The sequence below is a fragment of the Solanum pennellii genome, chromosome 7 (assembly GCF_001406875.1).
Source record: "Solanum pennellii chromosome 7, SPENNV200".
Taxonomy (NCBI): domain Eukaryota; kingdom Viridiplantae; phylum Streptophyta; class Magnoliopsida; order Solanales; family Solanaceae; genus Solanum; species Solanum pennellii.
The window spans coordinates 19,157,741-19,184,028 of NC_028643.1; positions in this window are offsets into that span (position 1 = coordinate 19,157,741).

Consider the following 26,288-nt stretch of genomic DNA (forward strand, 5'->3'; position numbering starts at 1 on the left):
TAACTTGATAATTCTAACTATAACAATTCTTTCCTAGTATCTTGCATGCAAAGTGATAAGTTATGTATTTCTAAATCCTTGGTCCGGCATCTAGAAAATTTAACTCCGCAACTTGGTCCGGCTACGTGTGTTGCTATACTAACCCTTATCTTTACCTCATATTAAGCATTGTGTTCGATATTTGACTAAGTTATTACCTCGTACCAGTCAATACTAGCCTATTAAAAAGTATACACTAAACCTATGTTGATAATTCTTTTTCTATTATCTACCTCCTTGGTCCGGCAAGTAGCATTAAGGCGAGTAACATTGGCCATCCATTAAAAAGACTTCTAAGCAAAAGAATTATCAATACATGCAAAACACTATTCTAGAATTGTTATTTTAGTTAGGTTTTACCTCATTATTTGCCTATGGTTCCCATAACCCTAGTTATGGAGTTTAGTTACCCATAGTCATAATCACAATATTAAAATATATGGTATAAGAATTCATGTACTTACTTCAATGAGAAAGAGTAAAATCCGAAAGTTCGCTTGATTAATCAACAAAAGTCACCAACAATCAATTACAAGGATCGGCGGACATCGCGACGGATCGTCGTGGTCACGACGGACCGTCATGGACTCCGTCGTCCCATACTTGATGCAATTTCTTCTGCTGCTCTCTTCGTTACCCTCGACGGCAGGTATGACGGATCGTCACAGGCACAACGGTCCATCGAGGGTCTCCGTTCCAAAACACTTGAACTCTTGGAATATGGATACTGGACTACATCTCTGATCTTCATGACGAACCTGCAGGACGGACCGTCATGGTTACGATGATCCGTCACGCTTTCCGTAGCCCCACACTTGGTCAGACTTCCCCATCTTCCTTCAGCAGCTGTACTACGCTGCCACCTACGGACCGTCACGAGCATGACGGACCGTCAGAAGCTCCGTAGGTGGTCTCTTATGCATTTCTTCGCTCAAAAACCTTTGAATTCATCTTTGGATAGATTTCCTGCAAATAAGGAGAAACTTATATAAAAATTAGCACAAAAAGGCTTTTGGACAAACTAAACTTAAGGAAAAAGTATTAATAATACCGTGAAACCACGGTATATCATCTATCCTTCTTCTCATGGTCTTTTGAGGTTTGCTTTGCTAGCTTTCACATTAAACCTGTTTATTTCGGTCTTAGCAAGTTGTTTAATACTTATATGATAGTCATGATATTTTACACCAAAAGATAACGTAGGGTAAAAGTACCCTATTAACAATAAACTAAGAATAATAATTTTGATCCTTTTTTCCATAAGTGTAATACTATAAATGTGTCAAAATTAAATGATTTAAACATGATTGAATATTTTTTTATCTCTCCGAAATCATAATTTATGGCATGTGGTCAAACTTACTATTATCATAATATACTCAAATATTCTTTCCGTTTCATTATATTTTATTCTTATATTAAAAGTTAAAAGTGAATGTTCATTTTTATTTATTTATTTTAGTAATTTAAGAAAAAAATAGTATATAGTATTAAAAACACCTATATTAGATATAAATTATTAATTTCATCTCTAAACTGTTGACTAACCTAAAAAACATCATTTTACTTGACTATTGAAACATAAATATACCTCTGATTTTGAAACATGAGTGAAATACACCCCTACATTATTGCCAAGTTTTGGGGTGAATCTAAACATTTCTCTCGATTTTTTGAAAAGAGTCTCATGCTCCGACAAGAGTTTGAGACAATTTGCTATGTCATGCAACAAATCGGAGGTGTATCAAAAAGTTTAGTTAGTCAAGTAGATAATTGTTTTAAAGGTTGTCAATTTTGTGCAGAATCAAGAAAAAAAAGTTGGCACTCAAACCTATAAATACATTAAAATTTTAGTGATTTCACTTACTAATTTTATAAGAGTTCAATGACAAGCAATAACTAGAACATAATTCTGATTATTAATATTAGATACAAAACCAAAAGCATGTGGTTTGATACGATACTGTTCTTACTCAGCATATAGCTGTAAAAGATTATCAAATAGTAATTTAAAGAGTTGTGATCATGTTGATGATTTTAATTTCAAAAATGTTCTAGTGAGTGGTCTTGATGGTGAAGTCCCGATCGAATTTCCATGTTCAAGGATCTTGTGGTGTTTGATTCAGCCCATAGATCGAAACACTAATATGGTGTACTTTTTATATGGTCTAAATCAAGCACCACAAACTCCAATAAAATGGAAATTTGATCGGGACTTCACCATCAAAACCACTCGCTGGATCAATTTTTTAAAAATAAATTACTAACATGATCACAACTCTTTAAATTACTGCTTGATAAGCTTATACACCTATTTTGCTGAGTAAGAATAGTATCTAATAACAAGATTACATGAATTAGACTACGATTAAAGTGAGAGTTAGTTGTCTGGATGGTCATCCAATTTACGATAAATGATAATCATAGTCCCTTGAAGATTATCATTTATCATAAGTTAAGTGACCATCCAAACAACTAACACTCACTTTAATCATAGTTTGAATCATGCAATCTTATTATTATAGGGCTACATTGTTAGCAATATTATTATTATTTCAAAAGATCTAGTTATTGTGAGCCAAAGTAAACCATTTAACATGTGATATTTATTCTACTTTGTCATCCAACTTGGTGACCAAGCATTGTCTTACTTGGTGCCAAAGTGTTCCCTTCACTTGGTGACCAAAGTAAGTTAGTTATTAACATACTTATAACCTCTATAAAAAGATAAATTGTGATTTCACTGAGAGAGAACTATGTGAGAACAAATTCTCAAAAAAAACATAGAAGACACTTTTCATTCAAACACTTTCTTTCAATTGTCTTGTTGGTTTTGTAGTATTTATATATTGTTGATTCTTGTGTCCTATAAATAATTATAGAAAATTGGTTTAGTTTTGAGGAACATTTTACACTGTTGAAATAGTTTCGTTGGATATTAACATACTCATGTATTATATATATTACTTAAAATATTATTGTAGTAGTATTTATCCTAATTGTTGTATTATTATTTCGATATTATAATTTTCCCATCTATTATATATTTCCAATAAGTCTAATAAATTATAGCAAAGAATATATGTGTAGATACGACTAATAATATTTATGATGGTGCTACCATAATGACTACCATTCTAGTCATGCTATCAGAAGTTTATGGTAAAAAAAAACTACATAAATGAGTCATTCAAAGCAAAGGAATCAACACTGGTACAAGACCAATGTAGTAAAAGCAAATAGTACGTTAACTATTCTAATAGTTACTAGCCTCATAATCCCAATTTTAACCAAGTTTACTTGTGGAAAACTAGGTCATCATGTCGCATAGTTTACGAAGAGAAAAAAAATGACAAAGAAAAGGGTTATCCTTGAAGGCCAATTTAGCTGAAGGAGATGCATGTCACGCCCTTTCCTACACCCTAGGCTAGATTGATACTCAGTGATCATTGCTGGGCTCGAGCGGACCCTTGGCCTGTCTTACTTATTCAGCGAAAGACCTAAAGCATTACAAACAGAATTCAAATTCTAACTAATGCAATTGTCTAGAACTGCAATAAAAATGTTTTAAAAATAAACATTTAACATAGCAAAATTGGCAGCTCAAATCTGGACATAAGTCAATAAAAAATGATGACGAATGAACTAACATCTGAGTGACCATCTGTGAAGCCTCTAATAAGTGAAATGGATGTTGGGAAAGACCCCACAACATCATAATGAACTAAACTAGAAAACAATGAAAATTGATGCTCCGAAATGCAAGGAGGCTAAAAAAAACTCTGAACTGCTAGATCAATTATGCGCCCGAATACCGATCATAGTTACCTGCATTAATATCATAAAACGATGTAAGACAACTGGCATCAGTTTGTTGAGTGTAGGAGGAGTATGTGAGTTGAAATTCCAACAACATAGGCTTGAAAGAGATTTTGAAAGAAACACTTACTTTGTCTCTTCTCAACTCATGAATACTTCTCTAACTCATTTCAATATAAGGAAGTTTAAGGACATGTGCATTGTCATAAAAAAAATTGCAAAGATAGAAATAACTCTAAGATGTATGTAAAAACAAAAAATAAATTGACGTCATTTCATAATCATAATAAAAGACATACTATGCATCCTCTCAAAATCTACATCTGCAATGCATGAATGAAGTCCCATACCCCCATTCATGCTAAGCAGAACCATTTGAGAAAACATGCTATAACTATTGTGGGAGTTCCTCTAACTTACAACCATCACTTAGGAGCCCTTCTGATGATACAAAAATTTATCTCACGCGGCCAACACATCCCATTCCCGTCCAAAGGTATATGACCTTACTACCTAATGGATCCACTAGTATATTGTGAAAAGGGTTCATCTAAAAAGTATGACCCTTTTTTACCCATGGTAGCTACATGTTTCATGGGGGATAGGAGCTATTTGAACTCTACCCCATATCGGTGGTCAATACTACTCCAATTATATACTAGATGTTATGTTTAAAAAAATACACTTCTTCTGTTATTTGAGATTATTACTTAAAAACATAGCTCAAAGATTATCTTGAAAATCTTCGTTTCCTCTCTTGTTTCATATAGAGAGCGATTACTCTTTTATGAAAACTAGCCCGAAGGCTCTCTGAAAATATCAGATTTCGTTCTTATTTAAATGTGAAAACATTTTAAATATCTCTAGGAATACATAGTCCCCATATACTTCTTTTAAGAAAAGTACTTCAAATTGCTTAACTTTGAAACTTAAGTCTTAAAAAAATTAAAACGTTTGTGAAAGACTTTTCAAAAATTTTAAGAACTTATCTATACTTAACTCTTAACTTCTCTTTTACTTTGATCTTAACTGCTCTTGACTTAACTCTTAAGTGATCTTAACTTGACTCTTCACTAATCCTTGAATTCATTATGGATTCAAAGATTAAGATTTGTGTTTTGAATAATCTCATGTTGTGTGATAACAATTTTTGATAGCTAAGCATGAGAAAAGATGGACAGTCAAGATTTGAAGGTGAGTCTGTGATGTGGAGGCATATTTAAATTCTCGTTCGAAAAACGTCTTTTAAGGAAGAACATCTCGTGTCAGCTCTGGGATGCGGAGAACACTTTTTCAATTCTGGGAACAGATCACACGACGTGCTCCCATGCTAATATTTCACCCGTCGAAATTTCTTCTCTGTGTTTTTTTTCCCCAATATACTAAAACTTGGTTCTTTTTCTTAAATCTCTTTTAAATACAGATACACAAGAAATTTAACTAAGAACCTAACCTAAAATGACCATATAATGCGACATATCGAATTCAGGAAACTTCTCAACTCAGGCAATTCAAGAATAACATAGGAATTCAAGATGAAGGTATCAAGATCATCAATATTCTAATACTTCAAGGACAAATCCAAACTTAAATAACATGCATTGAACATCGGAGAACTATCCTAAAGTTATGAGAGACTCACTTAACTGATAGGAATAATTCCTTAGCGAAAACGCCAACCTTCTTGATCGATCTTAATGAAATTGCCCAGTTCTCCTTCTTCATTTCTAATGTCCTTTCTCCTTAGCCCTAGCATGAAAATTCTAATTTTCTAAAACTGAAAAAGTTAGTCTTAACCCATATTAAAATCCTAAAAATGGAATAAAATAATAGGGTAGTGAAAAGACTATCTTTAAAATCATAGATTTGGACATTTCCTTAATCCAACAGCCCAACTTCAAAAAGGCGTAACTCACTCATGTATACTTAAAATTGCAAAAACAATGGCGACGTTGGAAAGTTTTTTCTAAGATCTTTCCAACCATATTTGGCAGTTTCTCTAACTCATCCTGAGCTAGAATTTAAGGTCGTTTGAAAATGGTAAAAAACTCACTTGAAAATGGTAGACTTCGATGTCATTCTAGGCATGGATTGGTTACACTCATATTATGCCTCAGTCGATTGTAGAACTAGGATTGTTCGTTTTCAGTTTCCAGATGAACCAATCTTAGAATGGAAGGGTAGTAGCCTAGCGCCTATGGGTCGATTTATTTCTTACCTTAAGGCCAGAAAGATGATATCTAAGGGTTATCTCTATCATATAGTCCGGGCTAAGGATTCTATCCTTGAAACCCCATCTCTTGAGTCAAATCCAGTAGTTTGTGAATTTCCAGAAGTATTTCCAAAAGATCTTCCCAGGGTTCCTCCCGAAAGGGAAATCGACTTTGGAATTGATATCCTTCAAGATACCCAGCCTATTTCTATTCCTCCTTATAGAGTGGCTCCAACAGAGCTCAAGGAATTGAAAGAGCAGTTGAAAGACCTTCTAGATAAGGGTTTCATCAGACCTAGTATTTCACCATGAAGTGCACCAGTATTGTTCGTAAAGAAGAAAGATGGTTCTCTCAGAATGTGCATTGACTACAGACAGTTGAACAAGGTCACAATCAAGAATAAGTATCTCATCCCCATGATTGATGACTTGTTTGACCAACTTTAGGGTGCTAGTCATTTCTCAAAGATAGACCTCAGATCGGGTTATCATCAGCTCAGATTCAGAGATAGTGACATTGCGAAAACATCCTTCAGAACTCGGTATGGTCATTATGAATTTGTAGTTATGTCGTTTGGACTAACCAATGCTCCTGCAGCTTTCATGTATTTGATGAACAGAGTGTTCAAACAGTACTTAGACTTGTTCGTTATCATCTTCATTGATGATATCCTCATTTACTCTAGGAGTGAGGAAGAACATGCAAGTCATTTTAGAGTTGTTCTGCAGACTCTCAAAGATCGCTAGTTATTCGCTAATGTGAGTTTTGGTTGCAATCCGTTGCTTTCCTTGGTTAGATTGTATCTAGCGAAGGGATCCGCGTAGATTCACAAAAAATAAAAGCAGTGAAACAATGGACCAGACCTACCTCTGCTATAGATATCAAAAGTTTCTTAGGTCTAGTAGGTTATTACAGAAGGTTCGCGGAAGGATTTTCATCCATAGCCTCACCATTGACTAGGTTGACTTAGAAGATGGTCAAGTTCCAATGGTCAGATGATTGTGAGAAAATCTCCACAGAATTGAAAACTAGATTTACTACAGCTCCTGTCTTGACTCTACTAGAGGGTTCAGATGGTTATGTGATCTATTACGATGCATCCAGAGTTGGCCTTGGTTGTGTGTTGATGAAAAGAGATAAGGTTATATCTTATGCCTCTAGAAAGATAAAGGTGCATGAGAATAACTATCCAACTCATGACCTCGAGCTTGCAGCAGTGGTGTTTGAACTCAAGATATGGAGACACTACTTGTATGGTGTTCATGTAGATGTGTTCACCGATCATAAGAGCCTTCAGTATGTGTTCACCCAGAAAGAGTTGAATCTTCGCCAGAGGAGATGGCTTGAGTTCCTTAAGGATTATGATAAGAGTGTGCATTATCATCTTGGAAAGGCGAATGTAGTGGCCGATGCTCTTAGTAGATTATATATGGGTAGTGTAGCCCATGTGGAGGAAAAAAGAAAGGAGCTAGTGAAGGATGTTCACAGGCTTGATCGCTTGGGAGTTCGCCTTATGAGCATATCAGACAGCAGTGTAACAGTTCAGAATGGGGCCAAATCATCTTTGGTAGTGGAGGTTAAGGAAAATCAAGAGAGTGATCTGATCTTGCTTGAACTAAAGGGTGCAGTCAACAATCAGAGAGTAGAGGTTTTCTCCCAAGTGGGAGATGGTGTACTTCGCTACCAAGGTATATTGTGTGTTCCTGATGTGGGAGAGTTGAGGCAGCATATTCTTGCAGAAGCTAATAACTCTTCCATTCTTCCAGGTGCCAATAAGATGTACCGCAATCTGCGGGAAGTCTATTGGTGGAATTGCATGAAGAGGGATATAGCAGACTTTGTGAGTAAGTGCCCCAATTGCCAGCAAGGTAAGGTAGAACATCAGAAACCAGGAGGTATGACTCAAGAGATTGACATTCCTACTTGGAAGTGGGATGTGACCAATATGGATTTCATCACAGGGTTACCTCGTATTCGAAGACAGCATGACTCAATTTGGGTGATAGTTGATAGGATGACTAAGTCTTCTCGCTTTTTGGCGGTCAAGACTACATATTCGGCAGAGGACTATGTCAAGCTTAACCTTACTGAAATTGTGAGGTTGCATGGGGTTCCTTTGTCTATCATCTCAGATAGAGGTCCTCAATTCACCTCTCATTTCTGGAAGTCATTTCAAAAAGGTCTTGGTACTCAAGTTAACCTTAGTACATCATTTCATCCACAGATGGATGGGCAGGCAGAGCGTACAATTCAGACCTTAGAGGATATGTTGAGAGCTTGTGTGATTGATTTCAAAGGTAGTTGGGATGATCACCTTCCTCTTATTGAGTTTGCCTACAATAATAGCCACCATTCCAGCATTCAGATGGCCCCTTATGAGGCTTTATATGGGCGTAGATGTAGATCTCCTGTTGGGTTGTTTGAAGTAGGTGAAGCAGCTTTGATAGGGCTATATTCAGTCCTTTATGCTATGGAGAAAGTGCAACTCATTAGAGATAGACTTAAGACAGCCCAAAGTCGTCAGAAATCTTATGCAGATGTAAGGAGAAGGGAACTAGAGTTCCAAGTTGATGATTGGTTTTTTCTGAAAGTCTCACCTATGAAAGGGGTGATGAGATTCGGAAAGAAAGGGAAGCTCAGTCCTAGATATGTAGGGCCTTACAAGATCTTGAAAAGGCTTGGCAAGGTGGCATATGAGTTAGAGTTCCCAGCAAAATTACCAGCAGTGCATCCCGTCTTCCACATCTCACTCTTGAAAAAGTGTGTGGGTGACCCAGCCTCTATAGTGTCATTAGTGAGTGTGGTGATGAAAGATAGTCTTTCTTATGAGGATGTACCAGTTGAGATTCTTGATCGTCAGGTTAGAAGGTTGAGAAAAAAGATGTCGCTTCAGTCAAGGTTTTGTGGAGGAGTCCGTCCGTATAGGGAGCTACTTGGGAAGCAGAAGCAGCCATGAAAGCCAAGTATCCTTACCTTTTTCCTTCCGATTCCACTCCACCTTGAGGTAATAGTTCCTGTTCAGTTTTACAGTCATTCATGCGTAAATTCGGTTTTAAAATCATGTTCCCTCAGTTTTTACTTTCATTTTTAGCGTAATTGCATGTACTCAGAACTCAATTCGGTCATAACTCAGTTATCAGTGTTTAGTAGTGGGGTTTGCATCTCTCTCCCTCCATTTCAGCTAGTTTAGTCTTCATTCGAGGACGTATGTTCCCAAGGGGGACATAATGTAACACCCCGTAGCCAAAACAGACCAAAAATTAGTTTTTTAAAAAAAATCTGCAGGTGCAACCAACGGTGGCATTGACGAACCGTAGAGTGAACCATGGTCCGTCCTGCACAATCGTCGATGGGATCAAAACCTCCCAAAAATTTCAGCCAAGAAAAATTGGTTATGTCATGGACGATGGACGGACTTACGGTCCGTAGGTCAAACGATGGTTGGTAGTCCGTGAGTGTCGATCTAGACTCCCTTCAACCACTCTCTGACAAGAGCTATGGATGACCAGGATGTTCGTAGGTGGACCTACGGTCCGTAGGTGAAAAATTTAAAGCCAGTAAAGGGGAAATGCAGTTGGGTCAACTTAAAATGATCATAACTCTTAGAAAAAAATGAATTAGGTCTTCCATGATCTACCGACAGATAGATAATTGCATAATCTTTCCATAGCCACTGACCTTTCTAAAATTAGACCTCTGAGGAAAACGTTATGCCCATTTTAGTAAAGGCCTGTCGAATAGGTCCTCACGACGGACCCAACGACGGGGCGTCGGGCGCACGACGGACCGTCAGTCCTGGCCGTCGTGAGGCCTGACAGCAACCTTCCCTGGGGTCTTTTTGACCTTTCCCACTCCGTTTAAACCCTAAGTTACGTCGTTTTGACCCTAAATCATCAGATTTTAGTCAGTTTAAGCCTAGAAACATAATTAAAACATATCCAAGTCAAATCATTAAATCAAAACTTAAGAAATTAGAAGCAAGAGAGGAGAAAAAAAACTCAAGAACCATAGTTCAAGAACGCCACAAGCTCCAGCAGTTCCAGCCCCAAAACTTAAGTATTTTTCCGTGGATTTCATCACCAGGTATGTGGGATTTCACTAGTGGGTTCCTTTCACCCATTGGATTCTTAGTTTCAGTCAGTTCTTGATTCTCTTATCATGTTTAAACCTAGGGTTTCTAGAACTTTGATATAACTTCATGAAATTATTAAATATATATATGTTCCAAATCAGATTATCATGTTATTACTCAGATTATCGCATGAATTTCAGAACCCTAGATTTTTATTTGTTTAGTTCTTGAATTACACATGCTAGGTCATATATTTCAGACAGTTCAGATATATATACATGCCTCAGTTATAAATGCATAATTACCAGATTAATTGTTGCATTCTCAGTTTGCATGTTCAGTTTCGAGCTATCCAATATTTATAGAAATTTAGATATAATCAGTTAATTTACCGAATTCATTGGGAGTAGCATAATACCAAGTTGGACTAGGGTTTTGCGTAGCCAATAGTCCCAGAATTACTAGCCTAGTAGGTTGTAAGTCCCCTCTTTGGGCGATCAGTTTAGTGATCACGCCAGCATGTCTTTATACCTCTGGCAGGGTATATTTGGTCCTCTTAATGGGGCGTATCATCGGACTCCACATTTAGCTCATGTGGTTTTATTATCGGTTATTAGTAGCTGCCACAGTTCAGTCAGATTCTCTGCATTGACCATTTATCAGTATATTCAGCTTAGTATTGAGTCAAAATTTCTTTTGTGTTAAACTCATTGTTTTCAAATATCTCAGTTATAGAATATGGGTATTCCCCATCATCTCATTTTAAGTATGATGTAGCTTCTGCAGTAGTTTATTATCTTTAGTATAGTCATGATCATGCCAGCACGGTTACCTTGGGATCACTTGTGGTCCTAGGTTCCGTGTCCGCGTCTCGAGGGTAGCTCGGGGCGTGACATTTTATGCTTCTGTTTTTGTATGTAATACTATTATATTGATCCTTTCAGTTAACTATTATAAGAGCCTAAATTTAATTCAATCAAATTCATATATTAAATTCACAATTTCTTAGTGATGCACCCATTGTCTAGGAATTTTTGATACGCCTCTGCCTCTGATTCTAGATCAAGTAAAATTAGAACATATAAAATTTTCTAAATGTAATTCATATTCATCCAAGGGAAACCGTGCTTCCATATTGTAGGTAGACATAGAACGAAACAAATTAGCAAAATTAGTGCTCCAATTTATTCTCATGGTTGAATGTTAGGCTACATACACTACATATTAACAAATCTACATATCAGTCCATAAATCAGGCCAACCTACAATCATGCTCACTTATGTTTATGCTAGATTGGAAGGAGTACCAAAAAGTAAATATTGAGTTTTTATCAAGTAGTGAGACCAACTAGGGTATACATGTTCCCCACAAGTTCATAACGTCGTATTTCTATCAATAGAAATTCTTCCTTAGTGTTTTGCATGTAAAGTGGTAAGACATTTATCTCTAAATTCTTGATCTGGCATTTAATGAATTTCACCCCGTACCTTTGTCCCGATACGTGTATATAATCTACTATCTCTTACTTTTACCTCATATTAGACATCATAATCGATGTATGGCTCAGTTATTACTTCACACCAATCGGCACTAGCCTATTAGATAGTATCACACTTAGTCTATGTTGATAATTCTTTTCTTATTCCTACTTCCTTTGTCCGTAAAGTAGTAACAAGGCAGTTCTAATACGTGCACTAGTTAAAAAGACTTCTAAGCGAAAGATTTATCAATACATGCAAGAACCTATTTGAGAACTGCTTATTTACTAGGTTTACTTTGTTAATTACCCATGGTTACCATAACCGTAGTTGTGGATTTAGTTACCCATGCAAGAAAATCACATTTCATGGTTTTTAAGAATTCATGAACTTACTTACCAACAAGAAGAAACCCAAAAATTTAACTTGAAATTGCAAGAAAATCCTTCAACACGAATTCAGAAATTAATTAATTGTTAAAAGTTTGTAAACAATAATCTCCAACACAAAATAGAACAATACCAACAATATCTAACCCCAAAAACGAGGTTTTAATCCCTTATTTATAGAAACGATAGTCCAAAATAAAAAGAAATTGAAATAAGGAAAGTTTTTTCAAGAAACGCGGCTTAAATAAACGACCTTACTGACGGACTGTCGACTGCTTGCGTCAGTCCATACTTGGAATAGTTTTTGTTCACCAGATATCACCTTCTTTGTATCAAACAATGGACCAGTAGTACGGTCCGTTTGATCTATCTATGCCCCGTATATGCTCCTCCGTCGTTCCACACTTAGAATTTTGAAGAAGTTAGGTACTAGAACCTTCTCTGAACCAATACTTCCGTTAACCAGTACGGTCCGTCAATCAATCGACACACCTTCGTTTACCCACGTGGTTCCACACTTAGTCAAATTTCCCAATCTTCTCCCTTAGCCTTGAAATGCCATCGACGGCCACCACCTACAGTCTGTTAGTGAGATGGGAGACCGTTGATAGCCTTCGTGGGTAGCAAATCTGCACTTTCTTCTAGCTGCCTTATGTGTTTTCAACCTGGACATCTTTCCTGCAAAACAAGTGAAAAAACTCATTAAAACAACTACAAAAAGTCTCTAGACACACACAACTCTTAAGAAAAATGCATCGAAAACACGGTGTTACCATGGTACATCAACTCTCAACTTAAATTCGTTGTTTTGTCTTCAAGTGACACACTATGGCCCTAAATGAAATTATCACAGAAGCATGCACTTTTGATATCTAGGAACCACATGACTATCAATCCCAATTCTTTCTCGATTGAGTGCAGTTTTACGCTTTTAGGCTCGACAAGCTAAATCATGTGAATCACATCATGACACAAATTCACCATGCAACAGACACTTCTATTGTTTTCCTCTCACAAAGGTACCAACTTTCTCATGATGAAACTAGAGCCCTCACTTCAAAAGAAATCCTCATTTTTCACATAATGATTATGCATTTTGGGTTACAAGGATCTTTGTTTCAACACTCGCACTCAAGAACAAGTTCAAATAAAGTTAGTACTTTACGCCATAGGATTTCCCTTATTTTTGCTACTTAGGTTCACCACACTAGATTCTAGAATCACGGTAGGACTTTCTTGGCTTTTAACGAGGCTCAGGGTTAGGTGTGGTACATTTGGGTACATATAGTGACTTTCTTCCGTCCTTGACATTATCTCCAAGCTCTCTACCTCTTTTTATTTGTTTTGACCCCTTATTTCTTTTTCTCACAATAGCCACCTTCAACTCATGGTTTTTCCACGGGTTGAGGTACACAATACCAAAGTCGGGCCAGCGCCAAAAAGAGATCATTTCACTTATTAGCCACCCTCGACTTAGGATTCTGTCCTAAGTTGAGATGCACATTTCCAAGGAGGGAATGGGGCCAAAACATTAGACCCTAGGAATGTGAGTTGGTGAATGAATGAAATTGGTCTATTACAGGCTCAATAGATTTTGATCAAAAGGATTGTTATTTCATTTGGTCAACTTTCTAGAGTTGATTTACGTTGCAGGACTAACCGGGCAAGTTCTAGCTAGGAACAAACTATTTGAACACTTGAATCTCCTCACACTCTCTTGACACATCGTTGCACTATCACACTATCAGATTTCCCTGTTCATTTTTTAGTTGAAGGTCATGCGATGGGTGCCTATTTATGTCATGTTTAGAGCCAAAAAATGCAACTTATCTTAACCTATACATGGTAGAACAACAATGGACGGGGTAACATTTTTACTAGCCACCCTACTTTGATTGTCATGTATATATACTTGTAATCACTCAGACATGCCGGTTCAACATAAATTTAAGTAGTCTCTTGGGGAAAAAGAACACAGGCAAGAAAACCTCAAGAGAGGATTGTGAGTTTGGTTACTCAGGCTTAACCCTACCAATCGCTTTCAATTTACCCCACCCCCAACAAAAACAACTTGCAATTATCCCCAATGACTTAAAAAATTAAAGACATAGGGTGGTAGGTGAAGAAAACTTGTGGCGCATAGCGCCGAAGAACTCTCAACAAGTGGATGGGTCTGGTTTCCTGGAACCCGCAAGATCATCACTTGGGCCACCCTCATTAGTGCCCATATCAACCTTCGTACCATAAATAGTGCTCCTCTTGTCGCTCGCTGGCACAGATTTGGATGCCCCAGCAGCCATCTCTAACGCACTCATCTATCGTAGCTCCTCATCAACTAAATATGTGCTCCTAGCCTGATCCAGCTCCGTCTACTCTCTCTTTCCTGCACAGGCCTCATCACCGGCTTCAGTGTTGTGGGTGGAGCGGTGCCTCTTGCTACCACCTTGGTGCTCGGTCTGTGGCTCAACATGGACCTTGAACAAGGCCTATGAACCATGTTCTCTACTAGCTCAACGGGAGCACTCTCCGACTCAGTCCTTCACATCTCCAAGATTGCATCAACATCAGCACGAATACTTTCAAGCTAAGCTTGAACAATAGTGAGGTCAGTGGTAGGGGTTGGTCATGATAGAAAAAACAGCTCAAAGGCATCAAAGTGTTTGTGAACCACCTGAATTTTTTGCTCTGCTTGCTTGGCAACCCGCTTTTCTATGTAGTCCTATGCCTCAACAATGGACTTCTGCAATCATGGCTGAATTTGATGGTGCAGAGTGGCCATCTGTGCCTCTAACTTCTAGACTCGAGCTAGAGGAACTAATGCTCCAGATAGTGGTGCTCCTAGCATAAACGGAATTAGGTGTCCCATGACCTATGATATGATATATAATTGAATCGTCTTTCCAAAACCACTGAGTACTCTAAAATCCTATCTCCGAATAAAAAGTTATGCTCGTTTTAGTGAAGCCATGTCATGTAGAATTGACCTACGACCCAATCTACGGACAGTAGATTAACCTATGGCGCGTATGTCATGTGTGTTAGTCACTTTGAAAACAATTATGATGTTTTAGTCAGGATAGGCTTAGAAATATAAATAGAACTTACATAAGTCAAATCATTACTCAAAACATTGAAAAATAGAAGCAATAGAGGAGAAAAAAGGTGACCAGCCCTAGCTTCAAGAAGTCAGCAAGACTCCATCAATTCGAGGACTAAAATTGAAATATTCATTGTGGTTTTCATCACCAGGTATTTGGAATTTTACTAGTGGGTTTCTTTCACCTATTAGGTCCCTAGTTTTCAGTCACCTTCTTGGTTCCCTTATTTTGACTAGACCTAGGGTTTCTTGAATGTTACAATTGTTGGGTTCTTAGTGGTCAGACTTATGCAAATTAGATTAGTACATAAATATTCAAGTTATTGCATGAATTCTAGAACCCTAGCTATATATTTCTTTAGTTCTTGATTTGTGCATGCTAGGTTAGATATATCAGTTATTCAATTCTACATGCCTCAAATATTAATACATCATTATCAGATTAATTGTTGCATTCTCCGTTTTGCATGTTCAATTTTGAGCTATCAAGTATTATAGATACTCAGCCATAATGTGTTGCATACTAAATTCATTGGGAGTAATACGGAGTTGGATTAGGGTTTACCATACCCAAATAGTCCTAGAACTACTAGCCACATAGGTTGTAAGTCCCCTCTATAGGCATCGCTGTAATGATCATGCTAGCATGCCTCTATACCTCTGGCAGGGTATATATGGTCCTCTCAATGGGGCATATACATCAGACTCCAAATTTAGCTCATGTGGTTTTCTAGTCGGTTATTAGTATCTTCCGCAGTTTAGTTAGACTCTATTGCATTGACCATATTTATAGTTTAGTCAGCATGTTATATATGTGGTGCTTGCATAGGTACAAGTTCTCAACATCTAGATAACGCTTAGATAGATTCCCGATCTCCAATTTAGCAGAAAAAGTGGTGAGTCCTCATCCTCCAGGACAATAGTCATGAGTTGCTTCTCAATAGTTTTAGTCCTTTAGCTTCAATTTTTGTAGACTTAGCTGGGGCTAGATAAACATTTCTAGTAAATTAGAGGCTATTTTCAGACATGGTTAGATTTAACTAAGAATTGAGTTAGTATCTTCTTTGTAGTGAACTCATCAATATTTCATTTATATCAGTTATATTATATGAGTATTCCCATCCTTTCATTTTATTTATGACTTAGCTTATGCATCAGTTTATTATATTTGGTATGCTCAATTATTAGCTTGGGATCACTTATGGTCCTAGGTACCGTGTCCCCGTCTCCGGAGTAGCTTGGAGCGTGACACACTTTCCCTACTTCTCAACTTTTAATAATGCAACCAGGCCTATTACTAATCAATAGCATCTCTTGGATCTTTAATTACAACTTACCACATTACCTCTCGATTTGAGCTCAAATTTTTCAACAAATGACACATACCCGGTTTACTCAACCTCACAATGTAACCATATATAATTTGCCATAGCACTTATCAATTTAGGAACAATGTATCATTTCCCAATCCCAACAATACACATATACTGGCCAAAGTTCCTCTCACTGAACCTAAACCAGAGTTGTTAGTGTATCGGTATGTGGTACTCGATCCAATGTTTATGCCTGAACATGGAAACTGATCCCATATTTATGTAGGAATATTGCAACTGTTCCAAGCTAGTTTGTTGGAACATAACACCCGATCTATTCAACAAGCCACTATTACAAGCACGAGCATTTTCTCAAAATCACACGATCAGGTCATGATTCATGGCATACAACGTTCCTCTATCTTTATTACAACTAGTGTGATCGCAGATGCAACATTCCCATACATACAGGCATCATAATAAATCTAGAAAAAGCCTAAACCAAAAATCTTGAAATTACAACCATCACGTAGCCCTAACTCTAGGGAAAGGTTATCCTCTTTATGATACACATCCTACAAAACTGCGTGAATCACAACCATAATCATCCCTTAATTTGGAGCACGAAGGCCTAAGCATGAATTCTACTAACAATTTGCATTAAACTACATAGATAGCAAAAGTTTATAACTACTCAATAATAAACCTAGCCTACAAGGGCACCAAGCATTCACAGAGGATTATAGATGAATGTCTGGTATCCGAATGACAAGACAATGATCTTGACAAGAATCCACAGTCCATTGATCTACTTATGCTACACATCTCCTCCTTCCTTCCTTTAAAAGATTAGAGTAAAATTTGGAGTTTCTAGGGTGGTTTATGTCTAAATTATGTGTTTTAAGAAGAAGGGGAAAAATATAATTTCAGTTATTTATATTCTCTCTCCTATCCCGCTCTACGCCAGCTTCCCCGCTGTTGAGTTGCCTCCCTAGTGATATCTGGCCCACCCTGGCGGGACAAAGGCCCTAGTATTTTCCTGAAGTCTTGTTTCCCTAAATAAAAATGGTTCGGGTAGGTACAATGGATATTAATTTACCCTTCGTTCTTCCCTGAACGACTAGCGCATGGATGATCACACGCCCTATTTAAGAGTACTTCTAAACTAACGAATTTGACCATTACAGAAACCACGATGGGTGGTGATTTTTTAAGTATTTGACACACAAAAGTACTATACCCTAGAAGCATCCAATTTTCACAGCCTGACCCCACCGATGCGGCAGCTCTTTTGTTGTGGCAAGAAATCTCCCATTCTAACAGGAGTTGAAAAGTAGTAAAGGAGAAACGAGGAATGGTTTCCTCAGTTTAACCCTTTTCTCACTCAATACTCTCAAAATCAAATACCTCGCTCTGAATGTCAAACTCAAGGTAATTCTCTTGTTTCTTATTCTCTTTACATCGATACTTGCTTAATAATTGCATGCTACTATTTAATCGATTATAAATATTTTTTTGGAGGGTAGTAACTTGAAAATGAGCATAGGTTGCATTTTGATATAAAATCATACCATGTGCACTTTCCTTACGTCCCCAATGTCTCACCGATGTTCTGGGCATAAGGATTTTGTAATAATACAGTCGAACTGGTAGAAAAATTGGTGGGTGAAGTTGAAGGTTCTCTTGATAGAAAACTCGGATTAGGGAACTATTTAGGTTTTTTTATGAAATAATTGCATATTTAGGTTCTAGAGAAGTTAATATACTCTGATATGCTAAAAATCTATCAAAACGGGGATTTTGGGAGGAAGAGACTCCATGATTGTGCCAATTGTTCGTCATAGATAAAGGCCTCTTTGGCAACCTTTATCCCGCTATGGAAACCTCCATCATCCCCCAAGCGGGATTTTGGTTGTTGTGGAGGATATAGGGAAACAGTAGCCTACAATCCCTTTTTTAAGACAGAAATTTTATTTTTCTTTGCCTAGTTAATGTGCAGTCCCATAGAGTTCTAATGTATATTTTTTTAACATTTTCAGGTTTCTCTAAATGATTGGTGCTAACGAGGACAATCAACATTTTCTTCGATTGCCTGATGTTTCTAGTTCGGAGAGGCATCATGATTAGCGGAATAACAAATTTTGTTGTGGGAGGGGATTTGTTTTACATAAGCTAGAGGAGAATGTTCCTGCCTTCTATGCTTGCCTTATCGACTTCAAATGCTCTCCATTGACAAAGGGTCCCCCTGCCGCACAGGCCTACTGGGTAAGGGAGTTATATGTTATCCTACCCATCGTCCGGTGGGACGGTCCCTATCCTACCATTTTTATCCAGGGGTCAACATCCCTCTGAATGATAATGTCATTAATGAGGTACTAAAGGTGCTCGAGGTCTTAAGAAAGGAGTACGAGTCCAAATTGAGAGAGATGGATCTAGGTTGGTTGCGGGATACTTTAGTGGAGCCTACATGTCGGGACAAAATCTATTGGCCTACTATTGAGGGTATCACTAGTACAGGAAGGTCAGTGTATGCTAAGAGATGGCTTCACTTGGTTACTTCACCCATCGGGCAATTATACTAACGTTACATTCACATGATCTTTGGTGGTGGCATGTGTGGTGTATGGTATAAAGATGAATGTAGGGGCACAAATTATTTCGGAGTGGAAGATTTTCTACTGAAGGATACAAAAAATCCTTCTTCCTACCCAGACTCACTATGTTGTGCAAGCAGGTGGGTTTCCCCTTTTAGATGTCGATGAGGTACTTCCTATGGATCCCCTTCACCCTCTTTTGGTTAGACAAGGTTCTACTTCTAAGAGCAAGACAAGAAGGATTGTAGGGCCATCACCTAATAGGCGGAGGTGGGGAGGACGATGAGGGAGGTGACGATTCGCGTTCCACCCAGTCCCAACCGCCACTTTCAGGTGCACAGGTCGAGGAGGACTGGCGGTTGTACAGAAGATGTTGGGGCGCTTCTTTGCTGACACCACTCTGGTTCCACCCGACACTGCCGTAGAGAATGAGATGTTCCATCGCGAGCTATGTCATGAGAGTATCAATGGTCTAGAGAGGGATCATCTGCTGGTCTAGATATAGAGAATTGTGAAGATTTATTACTCATGTCACCCCTGGACAGGAAATTCTGCGGACCTAGAGAGGAGATTTCTAGCACTTCACATTCATTGATGAGGCCGTGAACGATCCAGTCCCTCCCCCACCCCAAGAGGATCTAGACTCAAATTTTAACACCTCCCATCCCAGAGTTCTTGATTTGGTTTTCGCCCTTCTTGGTCTTGTAATGAACAATACATTCTGTTCGTTTTCCATTATATTTTTGTAAGCACATGGATGCTGGGTTTTTTTTTTGTAGATTTTTGCAGCTTATTATTATTTTTTAGGTGTTTATATTTCAATTTGATTGTTGTGCACGCATTGAATTTTAAGGGATTAGTTCGGAGACAATTATGTCACAACACAAGTCTACACCCTAGATGTGGTTGACACTCGAAGACCATTGTTGGTCCCCAGGCGAACCCTCATCCAGGCTAATTATAAGCAAAGACTAACTCAAGCATATATATCTTAAAACTTGATAAAAAAATCATGAAACTAAAATACAAAACTTTAACTCAAATAAAAAACTCTAAATAAAATAATTTATTCAACTTGCCATAAAATAGGCAACTTATGTCTTTAGAACAGCTAACAAAATAAATTATACAAACTTCCCGACTATAGTGACTATCTATGTAGCCTCTAAATGACAAATATGGATGTCTGGACAAGACCCATAACATTCTGAAACAAGGAGGCTCACCATCGCTAGCTCGAACTCACAGATGTATCAACAAAGCTCATGTTCATGATCCTAAATACTTGTGTTTTCATCATAAAACGATGCAAGGTAAATGGGTCTATACGTGGAAAGTATGAGTATGAGGGGAATTCAAAAGCACAAACATAAGCTTGAACTTGATAAAAAGAAACATACTTTACCTTGTGTCAACTCACTTCTACTAAATCAACTCAAGAATAAAATACACAACTAAAAATTAGATACTCCACACAAAGACTAGATACTCAACTCATAGATTCGATATTCGACTATAGGTACTCAACTCTGGATATTAAACTCAATGTCAAGCAACAATACACATGCAATATATGGAATACTATTAAAACGATAAAAAGCAACTAAACGTATTAAAGAGTACAATAACAAATCAATTTATATATAATATAATATAATCTAACTTTGTGAAAGTTTCTCTAATTTATGTAGCCTCTATCTATGTAGCCTCTAAATGACAAATATGGATGTCTGGAGAAGACCCATAACATTCTGAAACAAGGAGGCTCACCATCGCTAGCTCGAACTCACAGATGTATCAACAAAGCTCATGTTCATGATCCTAAATACTTGTGTTTTCATCATAAAACGATTCAAGGTAAATGGGTCTATACGTGGAAAGTATGAGTATGAGGGGAATTCAAAAGCACAAACATAAGCTTGAACTTGATAAAAAGAAACATACTTTACCTTGTGTCAACTCACTTCAACTAAATCAACTCAAGAATAAAATACACAACTAAAAATTAGATACTCCACACAAAGACTAGATACTCAACTCAAAGATTCGATATTCGACTATAGGTACTCAACTCTGGATATTAAACTCAATGTCAAGCAACAATACACATGCAATATATGGAATACTTTTAAAATGATATAAAGCAACTAAACGTATTAAAGAGTACAATAACAAATCAATTTATATAATATAATATAATCTAACTTTGTGAAAGTTTCTCTAATTTAAAACCTACTATGAGCCTAAGTGATGATACAATGTTTTGCCCACGCTGCCAAAACTTTTCTATACTTTGTCGTTATCTTGAACATCTTATCTAACTGAATCCACTATTCTGTGCTCAAAACACATAAAGACTCATCTAAAAATAATGATTCTTTACTACACATGATGGCTACATGGTTTATGGAGATTTGAGTTTTTCGAACTCGCATCCCCATTTTGGTGCTCAATACTACTCTCAAAATATATTTATCTCATATGTTTCTAAAAAATATAATTCTTTCTTTGGTTTGAGATAATAACTCAACACTTAGCTTAAAATTTCTCTTGGAATCGATGTTGTCTTTCTTGCTCATATGTGAAATTTTTTTTAAACTCTGTGGGAATACATAGTCCTATATACTTGTTTGAAGAAAATGAATTCAATCTTTACTCTTTAGTCAACTCAATGATTACGTATCAAAACAAAGTTAAAAAGTTTGTAAAAACTACTTAAAATATGTTTCATGTAGAATTATGGACGTGAACGACTCAATTAAAGGCTTTGAATAACCATAGATAGAACTCAATACTTTGAACTCAAGAACTTCAATGATAGTACTAATTTCAAGAATTCTCTACGCAGAGGGTTCATGCTTAATTATGAACATAAACTACTCAACTCAAAGACACAAAGATACTTCTAATCTCAAGAATGTATGACTTATAAAGTTCATAAGGAATTATGTCCATGAATAATTAAACTAAAGGAATTTATAGGTGACATACAATAGTCCCATGATTAGAAATATAATCTCAAAGGGGATTAGGAACTCAATACTCAAGACTTAAAACTTGAAGATCCTACTCTTCTCAATGGTACTCAACTTATGGAGTTCATGAGGAATATATGGGCATGAATCACTCGACACGAGAATCTATGAAACAACGTGGAACTGTTGAATACAACTCTTACCATCCTCATACTTACTTGCTCAAAACATATCTTAAATTAATAGTTGATCGCAAAGAATTCACAATTGAACTCAAAGGCTTTATTGAACTCTACTCTTAACTCTCACTCGAATATGAATTATGAGTTTAAGGGTTATGGTCCATGATGTGAAGGTTCTTATCGTAATTATAATGTAAACTCATGAATACATTCCCTCACTCTCATGCTAACTTACTCAAGTCTTGAAACAAGTTGTTAGAATTTGTGAAGGACTCCTCAAAAGATCAAAGGTACAATCATAAAAGACTCGAAAGAATGCTCAAGACTTAACTCTTAGTTCTACCTAGAATGTGAATTATGAATTCAAGGTTATGATTTGTAGTAGGAAATATATCTTGATGTTTAGGAGTGTCTTTAGATAGCTAAACATGAAAAAACGATCACAAAATCACTATTTTGAAGTAAGCCCGCGAAACGGAGATGCATTTTAATATTTGGTCGCTAATAAACTTTTGAGGTAGAGAGGTTGGTGAACTTTTGGCGATGCGAAGAAAATTTGTTGTGAAAGGGGAAAGTAGGTCCGGGACGCGGAGTAAGGTGCCAGATTGACCCGAATTTTTCCTTGTCTGTTCCCAACACCTAAATTTGATTCTTTTTTCTCAATCCCTCTTTAGATTTAGATACCCAGCACATGAACACAAGAACCTACACATATAAGACTATGAAATCGACATGATTTCTTCAAGAACTCAAAAGTCTCATCTAAACTCAGCAAATAAATCCAATTTCCACAATATAATTCAAGATATCATAGTTTCAACATTCAAGAACAATTTTAACGTTGAAATTAACATGATTGACGTGTGGGTGAGTAGACCCAAACTATCCAATCATACATACCTTAAATAATCATATTCTTGAAGAACCTAATGGAAAATATAGGGAGAAGAATCCTAGCTCTTGTGTTTCTTGAATTTCATGAGCGTATAATTTTGGAGTGAATGAAAGGATTTGATTTGGGAAAACATATTTTCTACACATTTAAGCAAGTTAGATAACCTCTTAAGGGTTTAAAGAACTAACATATCCTTAAAGAAGTAAATAGAATGAGCTGGGAGTCGGATTAATTTTACACTAGGCAGTGAGGTCTGTAGTGGCTCCGTAACGCGGTGGCATTGCGGAGCTGCTGCCAGGTTTTTACGTTGTCAGTAAATCAGTCATAACATTTTACTTAGAGATCAAAATTTAGCAAACTTGACGGAGATCGAAAGAATAATCAAAGATCTTTCCTTAGTTATATTGTAGCTGACCTAACTCATCTTGTACTAGGATTTATGGTTATTTAAAGTGGACCATAAACTTTGAGAATAACATAGGAATGACTTCAATGAACTCTCTTTAGTTCTTCTTGCAACTCAAGGTGCTACTTCTAGTGATTAACACTTACAAAATATTTAAATAACTTAGTTAAATATCATTCACTACGAAGAACGGTTCAAGAATTTACTCAAAAAATTTCTAGGGTGTTTACATTATCTCCTTGCTAGGATCATTCGTCCTCGAATAATGGATGCACTATGTATAGAATGTGGTTATTTTTACAAAGGTCTGAGTCTAATGGTATTGTCAGATCCCAAAAATGATGTAGGTGAACTATAGCCTAACATGGTTGTCATAATGGTCTAAGGTCCTAAATTGGTCGATAATGTGGTATTGAGGCATTGTCTAAGAGGTGATTTGAAAGTAAAACGTCAAGGGACCACTAAGATGTTCGACGGCTAAGTCACCTATGTGTCTCATCCGTGGTTCTATGTGTTTATGTGTGATTCGTGAAGTTACATGGTCATTATATGAGTTATTATTGTGTATATAGGCACTGTGTAAAGTTTCCTAAAGTTTGGAGGTCAAACATCCAAGATTGTCCATGACATTCGAAAGGTTTGCCTTGAAATGACCTTGTGTGTCTAGGACCATCCAAGGGTCCTTGAGGAAGGACCCAAAGTTGGTGGCAAGACTATTCAAGATAGCCCCAAATGACTGAGGCAATCGACGGCTCGTGGGACAATCGACGCCCTGTCATTGGGTATCATTGGTAGGTACTTAGACGTGGGAGGAGAGGCAGCCAATGACAGGCTTTATTCCCAGACCACGCACCAACAAGACGGTCCGTAGGTGAAGGGACGGACCATCGATGGGTTTGTTCCTGTGCGCATGACACTGTTAAGTTGAGGGGTGAACTTTTAAATTCATGCGACGTCCAACTAAGAGTATTGGCGGTTCCTTAAGGGTCTTTTGGGTATTTTAAGTGTGTTTATAAGTATAAAACATTTAGATAATTTCATTCTTCAAGAATCAAAACCCAAATCCCCTGGAAATTTCCCTAGAACTCTATTGGAGCCAAAAGTCAAGGAAGGGCTTGGATTGGAGAATTGAATGGAGATTCTTCATCAAATTAAAGAATTGGCTTCATTGAGTTATGGTTTTTTATCCTTCAAACTCTCTTCATCAAGGAGCCAAACTTTCAAAGATGTTTTGTAATGTTTTCGAAGATGAATTGTCCAATTTCACGATCTATTCCATGGGTTTTTGCATTAATGGTTTTTAAGCATTGATTATGGAATGCATTGTTATTAATAAGATGATTTTAACTCAACTAACCTATGCACTCATGAATTTGATGAACCCTAGTTTTTGACCAAGATATGGTTAAGTGATATTGATCTAATGTTAATGAATTCTAGTGTAGTTTTCCATAGGCTATTGATTGATGTAATGATTGTAGTAAATTGATATATAGGTTGTATTATATTGATGAATATGTAGTAAATTGATCTATTTTCACAGAATATTGTTATAAGTATATTGAATTAGTTGTTATGGCCATGGGTAAGGGCCTTGTGGTATTTAATTGGACGGTTTAGCATGGAATTGTGGTGTTAAGGATGGAGTGGTGTAAAGCTGCCCTATATCCCTTTATTTTATGTTTATTAGACTTCAATTATGTTGTTATTGGTATGGTCCACTTATGGTGGCGGTGTTATGGTGCTTTACTTGCAATTGATGTGGCCTTGTCGGCGTTATTTTAAGTAATATGATTATTATGGCCTTGTCGGCAAACAACTTGAAGTAATGTAATTATTTATATAGTTTATTATGTGAAGTGTGACAATATCTACCTACATGATAAGCAATGTGAAAGTATATGCGTTTTTCTATTGATGTTATTGAGGTGATCATGTTAGACTATGACTATGGCTTTGTGTGTATAGTATTAGAGTTGATGTATGTTATTCCTAATTGACTATATGAGTCTATGATGGTCATATTGATGATGATATGGTAGTGTATAGGATGTATTGAAGATGATAAGGGTTATTTCTATGTGCTTCTAGAATGACATATAATATGAGTTAAAGTGAAGTATGTGGTGTCTTGTCTTGGTTGACTTATGTCCCTTACTTGATGCATGTATGAATGTGAATATGAGATGTCTTGACTTAGAATGCTAAAGCCTCTTACTCTTGTATGTATGAATGTCATACCCTTTATTGATGTTAAGAGGGTCCTTTATGTGAAACCTTAAACCTAGTGGTAAGGTTATGAATGTTGAAGTTGAAAGTCGTAATGGTATCCTTCAAGTAAAAGAAATGATAGACTTAAGGTTGATTGGCTGGAACGGCATCATATCAATCATTAGAAATGTCATGATGAGCTTCTTGTCACCATTGTGAGGTAGCCCTAGTGGACCTTTCTTTGGTTGGGTAAATGTGATTGGGTTATGAACTTGATATTGAACCCCTTTATATGAACCTTAAATGTGAATTACTCTATGAGAAAAAAGGGTAGAATAGAGTGAGTATGGTAAAGGAAGTAGTTCTAGTTAAAGAATGACACTATATTACAAAGCACGCCCTTCATATTCCTTAACCATGTGCCTACATGGGATGTGTCTAAGTTCTACCATTGTCAAGTAGAACACCCTCATCAGAGTAGGTTAGAACTTCGGATTCCATGTCCTTCTATCATGGTCTATGTCGGCTATTGTCTATTCTCATCATATGGAATACCTATAAGCAATAGGGAAGTTCTCTAAAGTTTTGATGGTGTTTTGAGACG